The following is a 22,217-nucleotide window of genomic DNA, read 5'->3' on the forward strand; positions in this document are numbered from 1 at the left end:
GACATGTGGGGCCAGGTCAAAGTCAACCGCACAGTCAACTATTGACTGGGTCAACCAGTGAATAGTGCGTGGGTCCCATGTGTCATGACTCACATTAACTAAACAACCTTAATTAGTTTTATCTAAATGACGATTAGGTTAATTTATTCTAATTAGTTTAGTTAAACAGGATTAATTAATTTCATTAATTAATTAACTAATTAATTAATTTTATTTTTATTGTTTTTTTAAATCCTTTTTTCTGGGCATGGGGCCGCAATTTCATAGGCTAGAGGGCCTATCGGGTGCGGGCGTGCGAGCAATAGCGGGCGTCCGGGCGCTAACGGGCACGGGCGCAGCCCAGCTGGCCCCGGGCACTGGCCGGGGCAGAGGAGAGCGCCGGCCAGGGCGGAGGGAGCGTCGGTGAGGCTGTGGCGGAGGCGATGTGCGCAGGAGGGGGAACGGTAGGCGGCGGAGGCAGCGGCGGTGCGGTCAAGGAAGTAGCGGAACGATGCAGGTGGCGACGGCCACGAGCGGGCGTCGGAGCGCTTGCGGTGAGGGGCACAGGTCGCAACCATGGCGACGCGGTGCGCGGGTGCGAGACAGCGCGGTTGGCGCATGCAGCGGCAAGACGACGGGCAAGCCGGCGCGGTGGTGCTCGCGCGGGGATACAGGGGAGAGGGAACCGGCGCGGGAGTGAGGCAACGGTGCAGGGCGAGGCCACGGTGAGCGCAGGCCGCGGTGAGCGCGGCCGGGGCGCGTCCTGAGGCCGGACAGGGCAGGCACGGGCGGAGGCATCGGGGGCGCGCGCTGGAGCAGCCGCAAGCAACGGCGGCCGGAGCTGCAGGCGACGCGGGAGCGCGCGTGGAGGGGGGGGGAGGGCGCGGCCACGGCGGAGCGGCCGCGTGGCATGGCAGAGAGAGGAGGGAGGGTAGCTCACGGGGCCGGTAGGGAAATGGGCAGCGGGGGTCGAGGTGTTCGATGGGGATGACGGCGTTGTGGAGGAGGCAGGCTGGCGGGGAGGCAGCAGGCCAGCGGAGAGGCGGCACGACGTCGGGGTTGCTCCGGCGAAGGGAATCGGCGGCGGCGTGGTTTGTTCCCCACCCCGATCCAGATGGGATCGAGAGTGGTGGGTGGAGAGGGAGAGAGCGAGTGGGGAAGTGGGGGAACGACAGTTTAGGGTTTCGTGGTCCGGGGGGATATGGGCGCGGTTGGGCCGGCCCGTTCGGACGGCGGAGGCTAGCTGGGCCAAGTGGCCCAGCGGGGGGGTTCCTTTTTTTTGTTTGGTTCTTTCCTTTTTCTGTTTTATAATTTATTTTAGTTTTGTAAAATATAAAAATGACCCCTAAATTTGTATTACCACTAAACGCACTGCCACAAAAAGATTAACCCCTAATAAAGTAGTGTAACATTTTATAAATTATATAACACATTTATTTAATTGTTTATGCTGCTGTTTAAATTATTTTAGTGCATTTAAAAACTTCATAAAAGTGTGGTTTCTCCATCATTATTACCTATGCACTATCTGGCACAACCCGAACATTTTAGTTTTAATATTTGAAAACATTTATTGTTTGCTCGATTTTGGATTTGAATTAGAATCGGTTTCGAACTAATACGAGATTAGCAATAGTAATTGTGGTGACGTGGCATCATTATCGGAGGGTTACTGTAGCTTAACTATCCGGGCGTCACAATCCGGGCGTCACAATTCTCCTCCACTACAAGAAATCTCGTCCCGAGATTTAAGAGGTAGAGAAGGGGGGAAGGTCTAGTTACGAAATCCTAACGGATCTTCTCAAAGAAGTTAATCCCATTCGTTGATGTCTTCAATTCTTTATTCCAGTGCATCATGATGAAGTTGTCGTCCTTTCTTCGGGAACTCCATCGAACTTACGAATAGGTAAGGGGGTATTCTGGAAGAACGGGCCACTATAGTGCTACTTATCTGGTAGATAACATCAGCGAAGGTGGCGGAAAGTAACTCTCGATTTGAATTTTAAGACATTATTGAGAGAAAAATAAGAAGGTGTAAAATAGAAGTGTCAAGCGCATAGGCAATTGTTCGTCCCTGGAACGAAGTGTGAAAGGAATTCAGAGCAATGGGAATAAGTATTGCGTCTGATACCAGAATAGATCACTAGGTAGGTGGCCCGCGAATTACATATGAAGTCAAGCGCGAGGAATAACTTTGGGAACAGGGGGTGTACAGGAGAGTCGGGTTTCGATCCTGTAGAACTGTGGGTTATAGGCCCACCATGTGGGTTAAAGGTAGAAAGGGCGGTGACATCTTGCACAGTCATGATAGCAAGGCATGTCAGCGTGTAGCCTGTCAGTTATATGTCAGCAACAACGTCGGTACCAAGGGCGAGGGAAGAAGAGAACCATTTTCCTGCTCGTGGAATGAGGTGGACCAGTAGGCAAAGTTCTCGTCCATCGGTGGTTACCGGAATGTCATCAACAAAAGTAACACGGTCTTTCTGACAGAATTGTACACCGAGGTGTTTACAAAAGTAGGAGAATATTACTGCTTAGATCATATAGATCACATGAAAGGTTAAACCAAACAATGGAAAGGAAATCGTGATCAACAGATTAAACAGAACAACGGAAAGGAAATTGTGTTTAAAGACATATTTCAGGTGTATATCCTTCCCAAGGACAATTATAGCATGATATCTGTGACAAGACATAATGTAGAAAACCCTTTAGGTAAGTGGAGAGAAATTTCATGACATTACCCCTACAACGGTGTTTGGATAATTGAGCAAGAAGCATTTAGCATTGGGCTTCAAATGTTCTTGTTGAAAATCGGAGTACCACAAACATGCTTCGAGATAGCATTGACATGGTCTTCAAGCAAAGATCAGACTTTGGATACACAAAGGATCCATCAAGGACAACTTATAGAATAAGTCTTACAATTTCCTCATGGAAGAATGGATAATCTTGCAGAAAAGGAAACTATAACAATAGGTCCTCCGGCCAGGTGTGCTAGGCATGACATCACCTTACCAGGTCACATGAAGACCAATGTTATAACGCTTGGAAAATGTTCCAACCATCATACCTGACCGAGGTTCAGATTCGATTTGTGTTAGGATACCTCAGACTTAGGATGCCTGAGAAGAAAAGGTGCAACACAAATTGACAAGATGACATTATAAGATTCTCGGGAAATGAACTATAGAAGCAAGTTCCAAAAGAAAAGTTCATCATTAACCAAGGAGAAAATGAGGATGTGGTTGATGGAGTCAGCGACAATTCATCAAGATTAACCAAAGACGGATTTCCATGATTATGTGAACAAGGAGGTAACACTTGTTAGATCAACTGATATAATGAGGTATGCTCGAGGAAAACATACATAGTTAAACATCGGTTGAAAAGTGCACCCAAAATAAGGGCTTAGGTAGCATGATCAATGTTAGAATGTTGATTCGATAACCAATAGTCTAAGAATGAACTTTCGACCATTAATTCCAAAGCAATAGGATTGCTAGAAGTTTTGAATTCACACATCATAGTTCAATTGTCGGTGTTCAGGTTAGAAACAACACGGGGATCAGAAAACGAATGGAGATGGCAAGAAGTATTACTATATCAAGAATTCTCAAGAGGTGGAGCAATTCTCACAATATCCTTGACATAAAAGATGGTAATACTCCAAGTTAGAACATAGCATAAGCTGGTTAGCATGGAGCTCCATAACATGATCAAGTTTGTGATGAAGGGAAGGTAAGGATGTTGTCGATGGTAACTCAAATTACCAAGGAACGAGGATGGCACTTATCATCAAGAATTCCATTGATATCCTGGAAGGAGTCAAAATGTTGATGATGATCACGACAATTTGTTGTCGAGAGGATCCACGAGGAAGCAATTGATCAGCGACTACATCAAGCAAAAGGACTGATGCAGCAAAAGATTATTGGAGCCATAGATACGACACAAACTTGGGGTCAATTTTGTTGTTCAAGGTGAAATGATAAGACGAGGAAAATCAACGTAAGATTAGCTCATCATCAAAAATTGTGCTCCAAGAAGAAGGACCAGGTAGCATAGTTAAAAGTTTGCACGATAATGATATAGCTGATAAGGCTTGGAAATGACTTGAAGGATTATTAAACTTGTAAGCAATGAGAATTACTTAGAGTTATTGAATCAGAGTGCGGAATCGATTCACTTATTGGTGTTCTCGAGTGACTAATAACTCAGGACCTAGGAGAAATCTGAGATCGGTGAGAAGCAATACTAGATGAAGACTCGCAGGAAGCAACACAGTTCTCGAGATACCTGAGGTTAATACTCGAGGAAGATCAAAACAGAGGTTGCGGAGATGTATCGATCAACAGAAGACAAGTGCTTTAACTTGTCTGAGAAATGGAATCAAGGAGAAAATGTGGTCAGGACCGCGATTGCAAAGGATCAATACATAGATACCAGATGATATCATATCAAGGAAATAGTTATTATTACAAGAAGCTTTTATGATAAGTTCCACATCAGGTCCATGGGCATGAACACAAATTTCAAGGTCGACTCCCACTTCTCCAATGCATAACCTTTCATTCACTTCACATTTTCGAAGAAGTTGTAGTGTTGAAATTTTATCTAGCGAACCACCAGAAGAGTACGACTCGTGAAAACTTTCAGGTTCACACGGTTTAGAAAAGGCATAGGTTCAACCCATCGGGGTATCTTAGAAACATATACCACAAGCTTCAAGAGTAAATATCACCAGCTCAAAAGCAGAGCAAGGTTGAGAAAGTAGAGGATACAATTTACCAAAGGCATTATGTATCCGAGGGAAGGCCCACAAGGTTATTAGATATGAAGGACACTGTCAGATAAAATACAACAAAGGATCCGATGGTCCTCAAGGGATCTGATGTAAGCATCGGTACTCAATCAGAGGAAGAAATAATGCAGAGGCATTGGATTATAGAAACAACCAACTAATTCAAACCCAAATGCAAAGGAATTGTGATTTCCAAATCAGGGGATTAGAAGCAAACACTCTGATTAAGGATGGATAAGTTGAGTAGGCTTAGGGGTACAATCGATGGCAATTTGATTGGTCGAGATCCAGCTCATGTTGAAAATGACGTCTGAGGCGAAAGGATGAATTCGAGGATCTGATTAAGGATTGCAACATTCGCAACATATTGAATCAAGGGACCCAAGATGTTAAAGGCAAAGGACATCCATGAATATTGATAGTCATTTGGAATTAACCATAATGCAGGCAGACAAGCATTTCAAGAGCCATAAGCTACAGAGGATTCTCGAAGATCGGATAGTATTTCGAAGAATTTTGTGAAACATATGAACAACTGGGGACGAGCGATTACTCGATAGGTGCAAGAATTTATCCATAGGGGTATTTAGGCGACTTAGAACTGCAAGGCAGTAGGCACAAAGTTTTCTCGGGGTATCTTGTAATAACAAGATCGACTAGGTATAAAGTAAGATCGACAGGTTTAAGTAGTTATCCATAGAGATATTTCAGTGGTAGGGAATTGCAAAAGCAACTGGCACAAGGTCTCGAGATAATATCGGAGAGTATCTTCGAAATCTTCTGGTGCAGCCAGAGATCATCTAGACTGAAGGGGCCCTTCGGGAGAAAGTATTATCGAGAACCTAGAGTCAGAGTTAGTAAAAATTGTTTAACCTGAATAGAAGAGAGTTCAGAGTCCCGGAGTAAAGATCGAGGAGTAAAAGATCCTAATACCATCCAATGGCGACGTGGGCCCATGGGCCGCACAGCCATATTAGTAAAAGTGTTGTAATGTCTAAACTCGACTTCGGCCAAGGAGTGTGGAAGGGGGATTCCTACAGGCAGTCGGCTCTCATACCAACTTGTGACACCCCTGATTCAATCGTACACTAAACATACATGCAAATGTGTACGATCAAGATCAGGGACTCACGGGAAGATATCACAACACAACTCTACAAATAAAATAAGTCATAGAAGCATCATATTACAAGCCAGGGGCCTCGAGGGCTCGAATACAAGAGCTCGATCATAGACGAGTCAGCGGACGCAACAATATCTGAGTACAGACATAAGTAAACAAGTTTGCCTTAAGAAGGCTAGCACAAACTGGGATACAGATCGAAAGAGGCGCGGGCCTCCTGCCTGGGATCCTCCTAAACTACTCCTGGTCGTCGTCAGCGGCCTGCACATAGTAGTAGGCACCTCCCGAGTAGTAGCAGTCGTCATCGACAGTGGCGTCTGGTTCCAAGACTCCAACGTATGGTCGCAGCAATTGGGTATAGGAAAGGGGAAAAGGGGGGAGCAAAGCAACCGTGAGTACTCATCCAAAGTACTCGCAAGCAAGGAACTACACTACATATATATGCATTGGTATCAAATGGAAAAGGGGTAACATATGTGGACTGAACTGCAGAATGCCAAAATAAGAGGGGGATAGCTAGTCCTATCGAAGACTACGCTTCTGGTAACCTCCATCTTGCAGCAGAGGAAGAGAGTAGATGGTAAGTTCACCAAGTAACATCGCATAGCATAATCCTAACCGATGATCCTCCCCTCGTCGCCCTGTGAGAGAGCGATCACCAGTTGTATCTGGCACATGGAAGGGTGTGTTTTATTAAGTATCCGGTTCTAGTTGTCATAAGGTCAAGGTACAACTCCAAGTCGTCCTGTTACCGAAGATCACGGCTATTCGAATAGTTTAACTTCCCTGCAGGGGTGCACCACATTTACCAACACGCTCGATCCCCTTTGGCCAGACACACTTTCCTGGGTCATGTCCGGCCTCGGAAGATCAACACATCGCAGCCCTACCTAGGCACAACAGAGAGGTCAGCATGCCGGTCTAAATCCTATGGCGCAGGGGTCTGGGCCCATCGCCCATTGCACACCTACACGTTGCGTACGCGGCCGGTGAGCAGACCTAGCCTCCCTTATACAAGAGCAGGCATTCCAGTCCAACCCGGCACGTGCCGCTCAGTCGCTGACGTCATGAAGGCTTCGGCTGATACCACGACATCAAGTGCCCATAACTATTCCCGCATAGTTGGTTAGTGCGTATAGGTCGGTAGCCAGACTTAGATCAAATACCCAGATCTCGTTAAGTGTGTTATTGTGAAGTAACCGCGAACGCCGACCAGGGCCAGGCCCACCTCTCTCCTAGGTGGTCTCCGCCTGCCATGTTGCTCCGCCTCAAAGTAACAGTCGGGGCCGTCGGGAACCTAGGCCCACCACTACCTAGGTGGAACCACCTGCCCCTTCAGCCCCCTACATCGGAATCACTTGCGGGTACTCAACGAGCCGACCCGACTTTAGTCACAACATGTATAGTATGTATGTATAGTATATACCCGTGATCAACACCCGATGTGATCACGGCCCGATAGTATAGTATGGCAGACTGACAAGAATGTAGGTCCACTGATGATAATCTAGCATCCTATACTAAGCATTTAGGATTGCAGGTAAGGTATCAACAGTTGTAGCAACAATGACAGGCTATGCATCATAATAGGATTAACGAAAAGCAGAAACATGCTACACTACTCTAATGCAAGCAGAAGAGAGAAGAGTAGGCGATATCTGGTGATCAAGGGGGGGCTTGCCTGGTTGCTCTGGCAAGAGAGAGGGGCCGTCAACACCATAGTCGTACTGGGTAGCAGCGGCCTCGGTCTCGGTGTCAAGCGAGAGAAGAGGGGGAAGAAACAATAAATATTAAGCAAACAGATGCATAGCGATGCATGACATGACAAGTAGCTGTGCTAGGGGTGCCCTAACGCGGTACGAGGTGGTACCGGTGAAGGGGGGAAACATTCGGGAAAATATCCCAAGTGTTTCGTGTTTTCGGACAGATGAATCGGAGGGGGAAAGTTGCGTGATCGCTATGCTAGGGATGCGTGGTGGACGAACGGGTTGTGTATCCGGATTCGTCTCGTCGTTCTGAGCAACTTTCATGTACAAAGTTTTCCCATCCGAGCTACGATTTATTTTATATTGATTTTAAAAGATTTAAATCACTTTTTAGCATTTATTTAATTATTTTAATCCAACATTATTCAGAACAGTGCACGCTGACGTCAGCAGTCAACAGAGGCGTTGGCTGGTCAACTAACGTGTGGGTCTCGTTCAACATTGACGGTTTAGTCTAATTAGGGTTCAACTAATCTAATTACTGTTTAATTAAACTAACTAGTTATTTAGATTAATTAAATATGGTTAATTAATTCATTAATTAATTAATTATTTTAATTATTATTTGCTTTTTATATTCATTTTTTAAACGTTCTGGGCTGCGGGCCCCGGCTGTCAGTGGCCAATGGGCCACTGGAACGGGCGCGCTGGTTCAGGCGAAACCGGGTGATGGGCGCCAGCCCATTGGGGCTCTTGCCCAGGCCAGCAGCAGGGCGCCGGCGGCCAAGGGCGGCGCTAGGCGAGGCCGCGGCCGATGCGAGGAGTAGGGCAGGCGCAGCGGTTGCCGAGGTCGGGCGCGGGTGGAGGTCGCCGCGGACGGCCGTGGTAAGGCGGTGGGGCTCGCGCAGGCGCAGGTGGGCGCACGCGGGGTGCAGTGGGACGGTGGTGGTCGCGAGCGAGCGGCGTAGAGGCTGGGGCGTGAGGCACCCGTGGGCGCAGCCTGTGGTGCGGGTGGCCGCGGAGGGGTCTGTGCGGGCGAGGACGTGGCGTGGGCGGGGTGCAGGTGAGCGTGCACCAGCGCGGCGCGGTGTACGACGAAGCGCGACCGGAGTGAGGTGACCGGACGGGGCGGCAAGGGCGCGTGTGCAAGGGAGGCACACAGGAGGAGAGGGGGAGGTTCGCTCACCCCCGTTGCAGGGGTACTCCGGTGAGGCTCGATGCAGCCGACGAGGTAGCGGTGGGGAGGCGAGGCGACGGTGGCGGGCAGCGTCGGGGATGTGTGCCGGCGTCGGGGGGCAGGGTGTCGATTGCCCCCGACTGGATCCACGCAGGAGGGAGGATTGAGGAGGCGGGCGATGCGGGGTAGCACCGAGTGATGTCGATGAAGTGGCAGCGGGGTCAGCGCGGCGGCAGTCGAGGCGGTTGCCGGGGGCGCCCGCCCCCGATCCAGATCATGGAGGAGAGGGGGCTGTGGGTGGGGAAGTGGGGATTTAGGGTTACGGAGGAGGGAGAGGTGGCCTTGTAGGCCAGAGAGGGGGTGCGGTTGGGCCGATTGGCTAGCTGGGCCGCATGGCCAACTGGGCCAAGGCCCAGTCGGGAGGGGGGTTGTTTTCCTTTTATTCTTTTGTTTTCTTTTTATTTTAGTAATTTTACTTTATTGTTTTATCATTATGCTCATTTAATTTTGTTTTACAAAATATATACAGAAGCACCTAAATTAGTGTGACCAGTTTTACCACTGCCACAAATAGTCCACACCTAATTAAAATAGTTTAATACTCTATAAATTATGAAAGCCATTTATTTAAATGTTTAAGCTACTGTTTTATTTATTATAGAGCCTTTAAACACTTTATCAAAGTTTGGTTTCTCCGCCACAATTACCTATGCAATATTTGGATTACTCAGAACATTTTAGTTTTAATATCTGAAAACTTTTATTGTTTGCCTCTATTTTGAATTTGAATTTGAATCGTTTTCGAACTAACGCGAGATTAGCAACAGTAACGGAGGTGACATGGCGTTATTAATAGAGGTTACTATAGCTTGATTATCCGTGTGACGCCCCCGATTTGACCGTACACTAATCATACACGCAAACGTGTATGATCAAGATCAGGGACTCACGGGAAGATATCACAACACAACTCTACAAATAAAATAAGTCATACAAGCATCATATTACAAGCTAGGGGCCTCGAGGGCTCGAATACAAGAGCTCGATCATAGACGAGTCAGCGGAAGCAACAATATCTGAGTACAGACATAAGTTAAACAAGTTTGCCTTGAGAAGGCTAGCACAAACTGGGATACAGATCAAAAGAGGCGCAGGCCTCCTGCCTGGGATCCTCCTAAACTACTCCTGGTCGCCGTCAGCGGGCTACACGTAGTAATAGGCACCTCCCGAGTAGTAGTAGTCGTCATCGACAGTGGCATCTGGCTCCTGGGCTCCATCGTCTGGTTGCAGCAATCGAATATAGGAAAGGGGAAAAGGGGAAGAGAAGCAACCTTGAGTACTCATCCAAAGTACTCGCAAGCAAGGAGCTACACTACATATGTATGGATTGGTATCAAATGGAATAAGGTATCATATGTGGACTGAACTGCAGAATGCCGGAATAAGAGGGGGATAGCTAGTCCTTTCGAAGACTATGCTTCTGGTAACCTCCATCTTGCAGCAGGAGAAGAGAGTAGATGGTAAGTTCACCAAGTATCATCGCATAGCATAATCCTAACCGATGATCCTCCCCTCGTCGCCCTGTGAGAGAGCGACCACCGGTTGTATCTGGCACTTGGAAGGGTGTGTTTTATTAAGTATCCGGTTCTAGTTGTCATAAGGTCAAGGTACAACTCCAAGTCGTCCTGTCACCGAAGATCACGGCTATTCGAATAGATTAACTTCCCTGCAGGGGGTGCACCACATAACCCAACACGCTCGATCCCATTTGGCCAGACACACTTTCCTGGGTCATGCCCGACCTTGGAAGATCAACACGTCGCAGCCCTACCTAGGCACAACAAAGAGGTCAGCACGCCGGTCTAAATCCTATGGCGCAGGGGTCTAGGCCCATCGCCCATCGCACACCTGCACGTTGCGAGGGCGGCCGAAAGCAGACCTAGCCTAGCAGGCGTTCCAGTCCAATCCGGTGCGCGCCGCTCAGTCGCTGACGTCACGAAGGCTTCGACTGATACCACGACGTCGAGTGCCCATAACTGTCCTCGCGTAGATGGTTAGTGCGTATAGGCCAGTGGCCAGACTCATATCAAATACCAAGATCTCGTTAAACGTGTTAAGTATCCGCGAACGCCGACCAGGGCCAGGCCCACCTCTCTCCTAGGTGGTCTCAACCTGCCCTGTCGCTCCGCCACAAAGTAACAGTCGAGGGCCATCGGGAACCCAGGCCCACCTCTACCGGGATGGAGCCACCTGCCCCTTCAGCCCCCAACTCCGAACAGTACCACAGGTAATGTAATAGTGCAAAGTATATAGTATATGCCCGTGATCACCTCCCAAAGTGATCACGGCCCAGTAGTATAGCATGGCAGACGGACAAGAGTGTAGGGCCACTGATGATAATCTAGCATCCTATACTAAGCATTAGGATTGCAGGTAAAGGTAACAACAGTAGTAGCAAGGACAGGCTATGCATCAGGATAGGATTAACGGAAAGCAGTAACGTGCTACACTAATCTAATGCAAGCAGTATAGAGAAGAGTAGGCGATATCTGGTGATCAAGGGGGGGCTTGCCTGGTTGCTCTGGCAAGAAAGAGGGGTCATCGTCGATGTAGCCGATCATAGGGGGTATCAACAACGGTCTCGGAGCCTACCGGAAAGAAGTAACGGAGGGGGAACACAATAAATAACAGAGCAATCAAATGTAACACAAAGCAAGACGCGGCAATACGTCGTGCTAGGGGTGGCATAACGCAGGGATATGTGATATGAGCGAAGGGGGGGAAACATCCGGGAAAGTATCCCCGGTGTTTCGCGTTTTCAGACAGATGTACCGGAGGGGGAAAGTTGCGTGTTTGCTATGCTAGGGATGTGTGGCAAACGAACAGGCTGCGTATACGGATTCGTCTCGTCGTTTTGAGCAACTTTCATGTACAAAGTATTTTCATCCGAGCTACGGTTTATTTTCTATGATTTTTCGAAGTTTAAACAATATTGCGGAATTATTAAATTTGAATAATAAACAGTGAAATACTTTTGTCACCTAGTGATGTGCCAGCCACAGTCAATGACATGTGGGGCCAGGTCAAAGTCAACCGCACAGTCAACTATTGACTGGGTCAACCAGTGAATAGTGCGTGGGTCCCATGTGTCATGACTCACATTAACTAAACAACCTTAATTAGTTTTATCTAAATGACGATTAGGTTAATTTATTCTAATTAGTTTAGTTAAACAGGATTAATTAATTTCATTAATTAATTAACTAATTAATTAATTTTATTTTTATTGTTTTTTTAAATCCTTTTTTTCTGGGCATGGGGCCCCACTGTCATAGGCTAGAGGGCCTATCGGGTGCGGGCGTGCGAGCACTAGCGGGCGTCCGGGCGCTAACGGGCATGGGCGCAGCCCAGCTGGCCCCGGGCACTGGCCGGGGCAGAGGAGAGCGCCGGCCAGGGCGGAGGAGAGCGCCGGCCAGGGCGGAGGGAGCGTCGGTGAGGCTGTGGCCGAGGCGATGTGCGCAGGAGGGGGAACGGTAGGCGGCGGAGGCAGCGGCGGTGCGGTCAAGGAAGTAGCGGAACGATGCAGGTGGCGACGGCCACGAGCGGGCGCCGGAGCGCTTGCGGTGAGGGGCACAGGTCGCAACCATGGCGACGCGGTGCGCGGGTGCGAGACAGCGCGGTTGGCGCATGCAGCGGCAAGACGACGGGCAAGCCGGCGCGGTGGTGCTCGCGCGGGGATAGAGGGGAGAGGGAACCGGCGCGGGAGTGAGGCAATGGTGCGGGGCGAGGCCACGGTGAGCGCAGGCCGCGGTGAGCGCGGCCGGGGCGCGTCCTGAGGCCGGACAGGGCAGGCACGGGCGAAGGCGTCGGGGGCGCGCGCTGGAGCAGCCGCAAGCAGCGGCGGCCGGAGCTGCAAACGACGCGGGAGCGCGCGAGGGGGGGGGAGGGCGCGGCCACGGCGGAGCGGCCGCGTGGCATGGCAGAGAGAGGAGGGAGGGTAGCTCACGGGGCCGGTAGGGAAATGGGCAGCGGGGGTCGAGGTGTTCGATGGGGATGACGGCGTTGTGGAGGAGGCAGGCTGGCGGGGAGGCAGCAGGCCAGCGGAGAGGCGGCACGACGTCGGGGTTGCTCCGGCAAAGGGAATCGGCGGCGGCGTGGCTTGTTCCCCACCCCGATCCAGATGGGATCGAGAGTGGTGGGTGGAGAGGGAGAGAGCGAGTGGGGAAGTGGGGGAACGACAGTTTAGGGTTTCGTGGTCCGGGGGGATATGGGCGCGGTTGGGCCGGCCCGTTCGGACGGCGGAGGCTAGCTGGGCCAAGTGGCCCAGTGGGGGGGTTCCTTTTTTTTGTTTGGTTCTTTCCTTTTTCTGTTTTATAATTTATTTTAGTTTTGTAAAATATAAAAATGACCCCTAAATTTGTATTACCACTAAACGCACTGCCACAAAAAGATTAACCCCTAATAAAGTAGTGCAACATTTTATAAATTATATAACACATTTATTTAATTGTTTATGCTGCTGTTTAAATTATTTTAGTGCATTTAAAAACTTCATAAAAGTGTGGTTTCTCCATCATTATTACCTATGCACTATCTGGCACAACCCGAACATTTTAGTTTTAATATTTGAAAACATTTATTGTTTGCTCGATTTTGGATTTGAATTAGAATCGGTTTCGAACTAATACGAGATTAGCAATAGTAATTGTGGTGACGTGGCATCATTATCGGAGGGTTACTGTAGCTTAACTATCCGGGCGTCACAATCCGGGCGTCACAATTCTCCTCCACTACAAGAAATCTCGTCCCGAGATTTAAGAGGTAGAGAAGGGGGGAAGGTCTAGTTACGAAATCCTAACGGATCTTCTCGAAGAAGTTAATCCCATTTGTTGATGTCTTCAATTCTTTATTCCAGTGCATCATGATGAAGTTGTCGTCCTTTCTTCGGGAACTCCATCGAACTTACGAATAGGTAAGGGGGTATTCTGGAAGAACGGGCCACTATAGTGCTACTTATCTGGTAGATAACATCAGCGAAGGTGGCGGAAAGTAACTCTCAATTTGAATTTTAAGACATTATTGAGAGAAAAATAAGAAGGTGTAAAATAGAAGTGTCAAGCGCATAGGCAATTGTTCGTCCCTGGAACGAAGTGTGAAAGGAATTCAGAGCAATGGGAATAAGTATTGCGTCTGATACCAGAATAGATCACTAGGTAGGTGGCCCGCGAATTACATATGAAGTCAAGCGCGAGGAATAACTTTGGGAACAGGGGGTGTACAGGAGAGTCGGGTTTCGATCCTGTAGAACTGTGGGTTATAGGCCCACCATGTGGGTTAAAGGTAGAAAGGGCGGTGACATCTTGCACAGTCATGATAGCAAGGCATGTCAGCGTGTAGCCTGTCAGTTATATGTCAGCAACAACGTCGGTACCAAGGGCGAGGGAAGAAGAGAACCATTTTCCTGCTCGTGGAATGAGGTGGACCAGTAGGCAAAGTTCTCGTCCATCGGTGGTTACCGGAATGTCATCAACAAAAGTAACACGGTCTTTCTGACAGAATTGTACACCGAGGTGTTTACAAAAGTAGGAGAATATTACTGCTTAGATCATATAGATCACATGAAAGGTTAAACCAAACAATGGAAAGGAAATCGTGATCAACAGATTAAACAGAACAACGGAAAGGAAATTGTGTTTAAAGACATATTTCAGGTGTATATCCTTCCCAAGGACAATTATAGCATGATATCTGTGACAAGACATAATGTAGAAAACCCTTTAGGTAAGTGGAGAGAAATTTCATGACATTACCCCTACAACGGTGTTTGGATAATTGAGCAAGAAGCATTTAGCATTGGGCTTCAAATGTTCTTGTTGAAAATCGGAGTACCACAAACATGCTTCGAGATAGCATTGACATGGTCTTCAAGCAAAGATCAGACTTTGGATACACAAAGGATCCATCAAGGACAACTTATAGAATAAGTCTTACAATTTCCTCATGGAAGAATGGATAATCTTGCAGAAAAGGAAACTATAACAATAGGTCCTCCGGCCAGGTGTGCTAGGCATGACATCACCTTACCAGGTCACATGAAGACCAATGTTATAACGCTTGGAAAATGTTCCAACCATCATACCTGACCGAGGTTCAGATTCGATTTGTGTTAGGATACCTCAGACTTAGGATGCCTGAGAAGAAAAGGTGCAACACAAATTGACAAGATGACATTATAAGATTCTCGGGAAATGAACTATAGAAGCAAGTTCCAAAAGAAAAGTCCATCATTAACCAAGGAGAAAATGAGGATGTGGTTGATGGAGTCAGCGACAATTCATCAAGATTAACCAAAGACGGATTTCCATAATTATGTGAACAAGGAGGTAACACTTGTTAGATCAACTGATATAATGAGGTATGCTCGAGGAAAACATACATAGTTAAACATCGGTTGAAAAGTGCACCCAAAATAAGGGCTTAGGTAGCATGATCAATGTTAGAATGTTGATTCGATAACCAATAGTCTAAGAATGAACTTTCGACCATTAATTCCAAAGCAATAGGATTGCTAGAAGTTTTGAATTCACACATCATAGTTCAATTGTCGGTGTTCAGGTTAGAAACAACACGGGGATCAGAAAACGAATGGAGATGGCAAGAAGTATTACTATATCAAGAATTCTCAAGAGGTGGAGCAATTCTCACAATATCCTTGACATAAAAGATGGTAATACTCCAAGTTAGAACATAGCATAAGCTGGTTAGCAAGGAGCTCCATAACATGATCAAGTTTGTGATGAAGGGAAGGTAAGGATGTTGTCGATGGTAACTCAAATTACCAAGGAACGAGGATGGCACTTATCATCAAGAATTCCATTGATATCCTGGAAGGAGTCAAGATGTTGATGATGATCACGACAATTTGTTGTCGAGAGGATCCACGAGGAAGCAATTGATCAGCGACTACATCAAGCAAAAGGACTGATGCAGCAAAAGATTATTGGAGCCATAGATACGACACAAACTTGGGGTCAATTTTGTTGTTCAAGGTGAAATGATAAGACGAGGAAAATCAACGTAAGATTAGCTCATCATCAAAAATTGTGCTCCAAGAAGAAGGACCAGGTAGCATAGTTAAAAGTTTGCATGATAATGATATAGCTGATAAGGCTTGGAAATGACTTGAAGGATTATTAAACTTGTAAGCAACGAGAATTACTTAGAGTTATTGAATCAGAGTGCGGAATCGATTCACTTATTGGTGTTCTCGAGTGACTAATAACTCAGGACCTAGGAGAAATCTAAGATCGGTGAGAAGCAATACTAGATGAAGACTCGCAGGAAGCAACACAGTTCTCGAGATACCTGAGGTTAATACTCGAGGAAGATCAAAACAGAGGTTGCGGAGATGTATCGATCAACAGAAGACAAGTGCTTTAACTTGTCTGAGAAATGGAATCAAGGAGAAAATGTGGTCAGGACCGCGATTGCAAAGGATCAATACATAGATACCAGATGATATCATATCAAGGAAATAGTTATTATTACAAGAAGCTTTTATGATAAGTTCCACATCAGGTCCATGGGCATGAACACAAATTTCAAGGTCGACTCCCACTTCTCCAATGCATAACCTTTCATTCACTTCACATTTTCGAAGAAGTTGTAGTGTTGAAATTTTATCTAGCGAACCACCAGAAGAGTACGACTCGTGAAAACTTTCAGGTTCACACGGTTTAGAAAAGGCATAGGTTCAACCCATCGGGGTATCTTAGAAACATATACCACAAGCTTCAAGAGTAAATATCACCAGCTCAAAAGCAGAGCAAGGTTGAGAAAGTAGAGGATACAATTTACCAAAGGCATTATGTATCCGAGGGAAGGCCCACAAGGTTATTAGATATGAAGGACACTGTCAGATAAAATACAACAAAGGATCCGATGGTCCTCAAGGGATCTGATGTAAGCATCGGTACTCAATCAGAGGAAGAAATAATGCAGAGGCATTGGATTATAGAAACAACCAACTAATTCAAACCCAAATGCAAAGGAATTGTGATTTCCAAATCAGGGGATCAGAAGCAAACACTCTGATTAAGGATGGATAAGTTGAGTAGGCTTAGGGGTACAATCGATGGCAATTTGATTGGTCGAGATCCAGCTCATGTTGAAAATGACGTCTGAGGCGAAAGGATGAATTCGAGGATCTGATTAAGGATTGCAACATTCGCAACATATTGAATCAAGGGACCCAAGATGTTAAAGGCAAAGGACATCCATGAATATTGATAGTCATTTGGAATTAACCATAATGCAGGCAGACAAGCATTTCAAGAGCCATAAGCTACAGAGGATTCTCGAAGATCGGATAGTATTTCGAAGAATTTTGTGAAACATATGAACAACTGGGGACGAGCGATTACTCGATAGGTGCAAGAATTTATCCATAGGGGTATTTAGGCGACTTAGAACTGCAAGGCAGTAGGCACAAAGTTTTCTCGGGGTATCTTGTAATAACAAGATCGACTAGGTATAAAGTAAGATCGACAGGTTTAAGTAGTTATCCATAGAGATATTTCAGTGGTAGGGAATTGCAAAAGCAACTGGCACAAGGTCTCGAGATAATATCGGAGAGTATCTTCGAAATCTTCTGGTGCAGCCAGAGATCATCTAGACTGAAGGGGCCCTTCGGGAGAAAGTATTATCGAGAACCTAGAGTCAGAGTTAGTAAAAATTGTTTAACCTGAATAGAAGAGAGTTCAAAGTCCCGGAGTAAAGATCGAGGAGTAAAAGATCCTAATACCATCCAATGGCGACGTGGGCCCATGGGCCGCACAGCCATATTAGTAAAAGTGTTGTAATGTCTAAACTCGACTTCGGCCAAGGAGTGTGGAAGGGGGATTCCTACAGGCAGTCGGCTCTCATACCAACTTGTGACACCCCTGATTCAATCGTACACTAAACATACACGCAAATGTGTACGATCAAGATCAGGGACTCACGGGAAGATATCACAACACAACTCTACAAATAAAATAAGTCATAGAAGCATCATATTACAAGCCAGGGGCCTCGAGGGCTCGAATACAAGAGCTCGATCATAGACGAGTCAGCGGACGCAACAATATCTGAGTACAGACATAAGCAAACAAGTTTGCCTTACGAAGGCTAGCACAAACTGGGATACAGATCGGAAGAGGCGCAGGCCTCCTGCCTGGGATCCTCCTAAACTACTCCTGGTCGTCGTCGGCGGCCTGCACATAGTAGTAGGCACCTCCCGAGTAGTAGCAGTCGTCATCGACAGTGGCGTCTGGTTCCAAGACTCCTACATCTGGTCGCAGCAATTGGGTATAGGAAAGGGGAAAAGGGGGGAGCAAAGCAACCGTGAGTACTCATCCAAAGTACTCGCAAGCAAGGAACTACACTACATATATATGCATTGGTATCAAATGGAAAAGGGGTAACATATGTGGACTGAACTGCAGAATGCCAGAATAAGAGGGGGATAGCTAGTCCTATCGAAGACTACGCTTCTGGTAACCTCCATCTTGCAGCAGAGGAAGAGAGTAGATGGTAAGTTCACCAAGTAACATCGCATAGCATAATCCTAACCGATGATCCTCCCCTCGTCGCCCTGTGAGAGAGCGATCACCAGTTGTATCTGGCACATGGAAGGGTGTGTTTTATTAAGTATCCGGTTCTAGTTGTCATAAGGTCAAGGTACAACTCCAAGTCGTCCTGTTACCGAAGATCATGGCTATTCGAATAGTTTAACTTCCCTGCAGGGGTGCACCACATTTCCCAACACGCTCGATCCCCTTTGGCCAGACACACTTTCCTGGGTCATGCCCGGCCTCGGAAGATCAACACATCACAGCCCTACCTAGGCACAACAGAGAGGTCAGCATGCCGGTCTAAATCCTATGGCGCAGGGGTCTGGGCCCATCGCCCATTGCACACCTGCACATTGCATACGCGGCCGGTGAGCAGACCTAGCCTCCCTTATACAAGAGCAGGCATTCCAGTCCAACCCGGCACATGTCGCTCAGTCGCTGACGTCATGAAGGCTTCGTCATGAAGTAACCGCGAACGCCGACCAGGGCCAGGCCCACCTCTCTCCTAGGTGGTCTCCGCCTGCCATGTTGCTCCGCCTCAAAGTAACAGTCGGGGCCGTCGGGAACCTAGGCCCACCACTACCTGGGTGGAACCACCTGCCCCTTCAGCCCCCTACATCAGAATCACTTGCGGGTACTCAACGAGCCGACCCGACTTTAATCACAACATGTATAGTATGTATGTATAGTATATACCCGTGATCAACACCCGATGTGATCACGGCCCGATAGTATAGTATGGCAGACTGACAAGAATGTAGGTCCACTGATGATAATCTAGCATCCTATACTAAGCATTTAGGATTGCAGGTAAGGTATCAACAGTTGTAGCAACAATGACAGGCTATGCATCATAATAGGATTAACGAAAAGCAGAAACATGCTACACTACTCTAATGCAAGCAGAAGAGAGAAGAGTAGGCGATATCTGGTGATCAAGGGGGGGCTTGCCTGGTTGCTCTGGCAAGAGAGAGGGGCCGTCAACACCATAGTCGTACTGGGTAGCAGCGGCCTCGGTCTCGGTGTCTAGCGAGAGAAGAGGGGGAAGAAACAATAAATATTAAGCAAACAGATGCATAGCGATGCATGACATGACAAGTAGCTGTGCTAGGGGTGCCCTAACGCGGTACGAGGTGGTACCGGTGAAGGGGGGAAACATTCGGGAAAATATCCCAAGTGTTTCGTGTTTTCGGACAGATGAATCGGAGGGGGAAAGTTGCGTGATCGCTATGCTAGGGATGCGTGGTGGACGAACGGGTTGTGTATCCGGATTCGTCTCGTCGTTCTGAGCAACTTTCATGTACAAAGTTTTTCCATCCGAGCTACGATTTATTTTATATTGATTTTAAAAGATTTAAATCACTTTTTAGCATTTATTTAATTATTTTAATCCAACATTATTCAGAACAGTGCACGCTGACGTCAGCATGACGTCAGCAGTCAACAGAGGCGTTGGCTGGTCAACTAACGTGTGGGTCTCGTTCAACATTGACGGTTTAGTCTAATTAGGGTTCAACTAATCTAATTACTGTTTAATTAAACTAACTAGTTATTTAGATTAATTAAATATGGTTAATTAATTCATTAATTAATTAATTATTTTAATTATTATTTGTTTTTTATATTCATTTTTTAAACGTTCTGGGCTGCGGGCCCCGGCTGTCAGTGGCCAATGGGCCACTGGAACGGGCGCGCTGGTTCAGGCGAAACCGGGTGATGGGCGCCAGCCCATCGGGGCTCTTGCCCAGGCCAGCAGCAGGGCGCCGGCGGCCAAGGGCGGCGCTAGGCGAGGCCGCGGCCGATGCGAGGAGTAGGGCAGGCGCAGCGGTTGCCGAGGTCAGGCGGGGGTGGAGGTCGCCGCGGATGGCCGTGGCAAGGCGGTGGGGCTCGCGCAGGCGCAGGTGGGCGCACGCGGGGTGCAGTGGGACGGTGGTGGTCGCGAGCGAGCGGCGTAGAGGCTGGGGCGTGAGGCACCCGTGGGCGCAGCCTGTGGTGCGGGTGGCCGTGGAGGGGTCTGTGCGGGCGAGGACTTGGCGTGGGCGGGGCGCGGGTGAGCGTGCACCAGCGCGGCGCGGTGTACGACGAAGCGCGACCGGAGCAAGGTGACCGGACGGGGCAGCAGGGGCGCGTGTGCAAGGGAGGCACACAGGAGGAGAGGGGGAGGTTCGCTCACCCCCGTTGCAGGGGTACTCCAGCGAGGCTCGATGCAGCCGACGAGGTAGCGGTGGGGAGGCGAGGCGACGGTGGCGGGCGGCGTCGGGGGGCAGAGTGTCGATTGCCCCCGACCGGATCCACGCAGGAGGGAGGATTGAGGAGGCGGGCGATGCGGGGCAGCACCGAGTGATGTCGATGAAGTGGCAGCGGGGTCAGCGCGGCGGCAGTCGAGGCGGTTGCCGGGGGCGCCCGCCCCCGATCCAGATCGTGGAGGAGAGGGGGGTTGTGGGTGGGGAAGTGGGGATTTAGGGTTACGGAGGAGGGAGAGGTGGCCTTGTAGGCCAGAGAGGGGGTGCGGTTGGGCCGATTGGCTAGCTGGGCCGCACGGCCAACTGGGCCAAGGCCCAGTCGGGAGGGGGGTTGTTTTCCTTTTATTCTTTTGTTTTCTTTTTATTTTAGTAATTTTACTTTATTGTTTTATCTTTATGCTCATTTAATTTTGTTTTACAAAATATATACAGAAGCACCTAAATTAGTGTGACTAGTTTTACCACTGCCACAAAAAGTCCACACCTAATTCAAATAGTTTAATAGTCTATAAATTATGAAAGCCATTTATTTAAATGTTTAAGCTACTGTTTTATTTATTATAGAGCCTTTAAACACTTTATCAAAGTTTGGTTTCTCCGCCACAATTACCTATGCAATATTTGGATTACTCCGAACATTTTAGTTTTAATATTTGAAAACTTTTATTGTTTGCCTCTATTTTGAATTTGAATTTGAATCGGTTTCGAACTAATGCGAGATTAGCGACAGTAACGGAGGTGATGTGGCCTTATTAGCGGAGTTTACTGTAGCTTGATTATCCGAGCGTCACAACCAAGTGGATTCAAGCTATGCAAGAGGAATTACATCAGTTCGAGCTCAACAACGTCTGGGAACTTGTCAAGCGACCAGATCCTCGCAAGCACAATATCATCAGCACAAAATGGATCAACCGCAACAAGCAAGATGAAAATGGCCTTGTGGTGAGGAATAAGGCACGACTTGTAGCTCAAGGCTACACACAGGTTGAAGGAATTGATTTCGATGAAACTTTTGCAACTGTTGCTAGACTTGAAGCGATTCGCATATTACTTGCTTATGCTAACCATCATAATATCATCTTATATCAAATGGATGTGAAAAGTGCATTCCTCAATGGTAAGCTTGAGGAAGAAGTATATGTTGCTCAACCCCCGGGTTTTGAGGATCCAAAGCATCCCGACAAAGTCTTTAGACTCAATAAGGCCCTCTATGGCCTCAAGCAGGCCCCTCGGGCGTGGTATGATACTTTGAAGGAATTCCTCATGAAGAAAGGCTTCAAACCCGGTTCACTTGACCCAACTCTTTTCACCGGAGCTTATGATCATGAATTATTTGTGTGCCAAATATATTTTTTTCAAAACTATGACGTATTTTATAGCAAATTCGAAAAATATTGCATGATGTGGATAAAAATCAAAACTAGCACCCCGTTGGCCACGTGTTGGCCGAAATGGGTGTTTTCGGCCACCACTAGGCCGAAATAGGCTTTTCGGCCTTGCCTTGGCCGAAAAGGCGGGGACCTGGCCGAAATGGCTGTTTTCGGCCACCACTTGGCCGAAATAGACTTTTT

At 47.6% G+C, this 22,217-nt stretch overlaps 1 long non-coding RNA gene across 1 annotated transcript; it reads right to left on the bottom strand.

Moving 5' to 3' along the window:
- Positions 1-17,812: 17,812 nt before the first annotated feature.
- On the bottom strand, positions 17,813-20,845 carry LOC147974220 (uncharacterized). The gene is made up of 3 exons (XR_015601932.1): positions 20,577-20,845; positions 19,355-19,429; positions 17,813-18,120 (listed from the first exon to the last, which is right to left on the bottom strand). It is a non-coding gene; the product is annotated as an uncharacterized LOC147974220 (long non-coding RNA).
- Between the last annotated feature and the right edge of the window lie 1,372 nt (positions 20,846-22,217).

This window comes from Triticum urartu, chromosome 4A, assembly GCF_056163025.1.
Source record: "Triticum urartu cultivar PI428250 chromosome 4A, HENAU_Tu73, whole genome shotgun sequence".
Lineage (NCBI taxonomy): Eukaryota > Viridiplantae > Streptophyta > Magnoliopsida > Poales > Poaceae > Triticum > Triticum urartu.